Source organism: Homarus americanus, unplaced genomic scaffold (genome assembly GCF_018991925.1).
Source record: "Homarus americanus isolate GMGI-L3 unplaced genomic scaffold, GMGI_Hamer_2.0 scaffold4060, whole genome shotgun sequence".
In the NCBI taxonomy this organism is placed as follows: domain Eukaryota; kingdom Metazoa; phylum Arthropoda; class Malacostraca; order Decapoda; family Nephropidae; genus Homarus; species Homarus americanus.
In genome coordinates, this window is record NW_024746161.1 from 9,450,966 (window position 1) to 9,455,742 (window position 4,777).

The 4,777-nt window shown below is 39.7% G+C and overlaps 1 long non-coding RNA gene across 2 annotated transcripts; it reads left to right on the forward strand.

The window, feature by feature from the left end:
- The first annotated feature begins 294 nt into the window (after nt 1–294).
- On the forward strand, nt 295–4,120 carry LOC121878939. 2 transcript variants are annotated; one of them, XR_006091263.1, is made up of 3 exons: nt 348–791; nt 1,144–1,769; nt 1,815–4,120. It is a non-coding gene; the product is annotated as an uncharacterized LOC121878939 (long non-coding RNA). The 2 variants fall into 2 exon arrangements; XR_006091262.1 differs by having other exon boundaries at nt 295–791; nt 1,144–4,120.
- Nucleotides 4,121–4,777: the final 657 nt, after the last annotated feature.

Below are 4,777 nucleotides of genomic sequence, written 5' to 3' on the forward strand. Positions count from 1 at the left end.
CTTGGTCCATTTATCTCTCTTGTCTTCTCTTCATCCTCTCTCTCTTTCTCATCAAATTCTCTCTTTGACTTTGTATCTTACGTCCTTATCTCTCTCTCTGTCTCTTAGTCTTTTCGATTCTCTTCCTCGTTATCGCTCTCCCTTGTTCTCTCTCTCTCTCGCTTGTTATCTTCCTCGTTATCATTCTTATCGATTTTTTACATCAGTCTCTCTCTCTCTCTGGTAAAGCTCTCTCTCTGTCTCCGGGTATATAGGTGACTGGCTCTCCCTGACCTTTCCTTGGAGGTAAATATAGCGTGTCTCACTGCCAAGTACTAGGCAGTTATCTCAGTACCGGACCACCTTGCTGCCTAGCATTACTCCACAACAACAGCAGTGACAGCAATAACAATAAAAATAGCTCGAGTAACAGCAGTATTAGTGGTAGATAGTAACAACAGCAACAGTCTAATGATAAGCGGCAGATGTAGCAATAGAGCGGTGGCAGCTGCAGCAGGGAGACAGCAGTAGGGCGGCAGCAGAAGAGCGGGGGCGGTGACAGCAGAGCGGCGGCGGCGGCAGCAGCAGCAGCTGCATGAGCAGCTGGACAGGGTCGGGTGGAGGCGACGGTGGCGCCGCGGGTGGCTGGCTAGGGAACCTTCACGAGCAGAGTCTCCTCCGCCAGGATCGTTGGCGCAGTTTAACCCAACATATTTTGCCCAGTGTTTGTACCGTATTGATTGAGCTCGTCGCATTAATGACTGGACACAATCGCCTTTTGTGGACCGTCTGGAAGTACAGATAAATATGCAGTGTGTGGATTCCTAGATGAGTTTGTATATGTTGTTGTACTACGTAGTGTGAGATAAGGAATAACTGGCCAGAAATGGTTGGTGGAGGCGGCCCCGTCTACACCCAACACCGTCTTGGAGACCCGCACCCAATGACTCTCCCTCAGCTTGTCGACACTTGACACAGTTTCTACTTGATTCTCACCGTAGATTCTTACAGCCTACATCTAACATTAACAAAGATTTTGTTCTCATGTCAAATTAAGCGAATTTAAATCACTTTATTGTACATTTGACTGTAGCTTTTACTCTCCGTCACCACTAGATCAATATATCTCTGTGAGGCTCCTAAAAACAACGAATTATTTTACAGAACGACCCAAGAAGCAATAATAGGCCTATGCCCGTACACCTAGGCCTACGCAATCAATACACGGAGACGGAACCCCCCTGCAATAGACAGACAGATGAACAGAAAGAGAGAGACGGAGGGAGGGAAGGAGGGAGAGAGGAGACAACACCATCACCAGCAATAACCCCCACCACCTCCTCCCCCCCTCTTCAACACCCTGTCTCCCATCTCCAACAACAATATCTAGGCCAATAACAGCGAAACCTCAAGCAAGAGATTATACTGTAGGCCTAAGGGGGGCGTCGCCTTCGTCTTCTAGCAAGTCAGAGCTGTGAGAAATTCAATGGTTAATGGTGTCACCTTTAAACCTAACCTAACCATTAACTTCATAAAAGGGGTACCATCCATTATTTACTGTACAAGACTGAAGTGGTGTGTGTGTGTGTGTGTGTGTGTGTGTGTGTGTGTGTGTGTGTGTGTGTGTGTGTGTGTGTGTGACCCAGAGATATGTATGGTACAGGTGTAAAGACCGACATAAGTACAGGTTATACAGGTTACAGGTGTTACAGGTGTTACAGGTTATAGATATAAAGATAAAGGTTGTAACATACAGTAGTTATGTTACATGTCATTATGATGTACTTGTGGTTGTGAGTTACAGGTTGTTGTAAGATACATGTTGTGAGTTACAGGTTGTGAGTTACAGGTTGTTGTAAGATACATGTTGTGAGTTACAGGTTGTGAGTTACAGGTTGTTGTGAATTACAGGTTGTTGTAAGTTACAGGTTGTTATGAGTAACAGGTTCTGAGTTTCATGTTATGAGTTACAGGTTTTTGTGAGATACATGTTGTGAGTTACAGGTTGTGAGTTACAGGTTGTTGTAAGGTACAGGTTGTTGTGAGTAACAGGTTCTGAGTTTCATGTTATGAGTTACAGGTTGTTGTGAGATACATGTTGTGAGTTACATGTGAGTTTCATGTTGTTCTGAGTTACAGGTTGTGAGTTACATGTTATGAGATACATGTTGAGATACATGTTGTGAGATACAGGTTGTTGTGAGTTACAGGTTGTGAGATGTATGTTGTGAGCTACAGGTTGTTGTTAACTACAGGTTGTTGTGAGGTACAGGTTGTTACGAGCTACAGGTTGTTGTGAGCTACAGGTTGTTGTGATTTACAGGTTGTGAGTTACAGGTTGTTACGAGCTACAGGTTGTTGTGCGGTACAGGTTGTTGTGAGCTACAGGTTGTGAGATACAGGTTAAGATACACGTTGTTGTGAGTTACAGGTTTGAGATGCATGTTATTGTGAGTTACAGGTTGTGAGTTACAGATTGTTGTAAGTTACAGGTTGTTGTGAGTTACAGGGTGTAAGATGCATGTTGTGAGTTACAGGTTGTAGTGATTTACAGGTTGTGAGTTACAGGTTGTTACGAGCTACAGGTTGTTGTGAGGTACAGGTTGTTACGAGCTACAGGTTGTTGTGAGTTACAGGTCGTTGTGAGCTAAAAGTTATTGTGAGCTACAGATTATTTTGAGGTATATTTTGTTAGCTAAAGGTTGTCGGTTTCAGGTTGTAAGATACAGGTTGTTGAGAGCTACAGGTTGTTGTGAGCTGCTTGTCAAATTACAGGCCACTATAAACTCCCACCCCATGGTTACAGGTTATTAACCGTTGCAGGCTACAGGTTGTTCACAATGATTGGAAAAATACACATCATCTGTTATCCTTATCTATGAACCTTTATAAGCACTGTTATCTTAATACTGAACCGTTATAAATTATGTTATCTTAGCCTTGAACATTCAGAAATAGTCATATATCTCTTAACTATTCATAAAATATGTTATCTTATCAGTGAACCCCCATAAGCAGTGTTATAAAAACCTTGAACCCTGATAAAGAATCTTATATTACACTAGAACCTTTATTCGTGGTGATATGTCTTTGAACCCTTAAAAACAATGATATCTTATTATTGAACCTTTATAAATGGTGTTATCTTATTTTTGAACCTTTATAAACTGTGTTATCTTATTCTTGAATCTCTATAGGCATTATAAGATATGTTAGGGGAACCTTGAACCCTTATAAAAAAATTATATGAACCTTGAACCCTTATAAACGATATTATATGAACCTTGAATCCTTATAAAAAATTATATGAACCTTGAACCCTTATAAACGATATTATATGAACCTTGAACCCTTTTAAAGGATATATGAACCCTGAACCCTTATAAACAATATTATAGGAACCTTGAACCTTTATAAACAATATTATATGAACCTTGAACCCTTTTAAACGATATTATATGAACCTTGAACCCTTATAAACGATATTATATGAACCTTGAACCCTTATAAACAATATTATAGGAACCTTCAACCTTTATAAACAATATTATATGAACCTCAAATCCCTATAAACGATATTATATGAACCCCGAACCCCTATAAACGATATTATATGAACCTTGAACCCTTTTAAAGGATATATGAACCCTGAACCCTTTTAAACGATATTATATGAACCTTGAACCCTTTTAAATGATATTATATGAACCCTGAACCCGTATAAACATTATAATAGGAACCTTGAACCCTTATAAACGATATTATATGAACCCTGAACCCTTATAAACGATATCATAGGCACCTTGAACCCTTATAAACGATATAATATGAACCTCGAACCCTTTTAAGTTATATTATATGAACCTCGAACCCTTTTAAATGATATTATATGAACCCTGAACCTTTATAAACAATGTTGTCATATCCTTGAAGACATATTACACTTATCACAGGACTCTCACATTGGTAGTCCATTAAATCAAACTTATCCTATAGCCTTCAATGTACATAAACAATATTGCTATTTCTCAAACTCTCGTAAATGCTGACACCATCATCCTGAATTCTGAAAAATGCTGATGCCATAATTTTGAACTAAATGACTATTTTTTAAACTCTTGATAAATGCTGATTAAACTCTTGAGATATATTATTTTGCTCCCATCATCTTAAGCTCTTGGAAAATATCGCTACAATTCCTGAAAATGATCATTAACTCTTTTTAAAACGCTGCCATCAACTAGTAAAATTCTAAAGATTCTTATGAAAAATCTCTAAAACTCATCACCAGCTAAAGCCTTTGTCAATACCGCTATAAAACTCTTGGTAAATACTCTCAACTAACAAATAATTACCGCTAAAACTCTTGGACAGGTGTCGACACCCTCCTCTCTCTTAAGCTCTCAGCCACTTCTCTTCTACCTTCTTGAACCTCCTCCTCTTCCTCTTCCAAGCACCCTTTAACCCCTCCTAGGTTGAGGCCGTCACAAAGGCACCGATGTGTTACAAGGGGGAGGAGGAGAGAGAAGTCTGAGGGCACGTTACGTAACCCAATCTCTGAGTCTCTAGAGCTTTGTATTGTTTCAAAATCATTTCTCTCCTAAATTAACAGATGTTAGAACACTTCTAACTAACTCACTTTAAGAAGAGAAAGATAAATGTCGCATTAATTCAGTAAATGGATAATATAAATACGCATCTAACTAACCCCAAAATACGCATCTAACTGACCCCGAAATACGCATCTGACTCGATCCCCACCCCACCCCCCCCCATCGAACTCAGAATGGACACTACA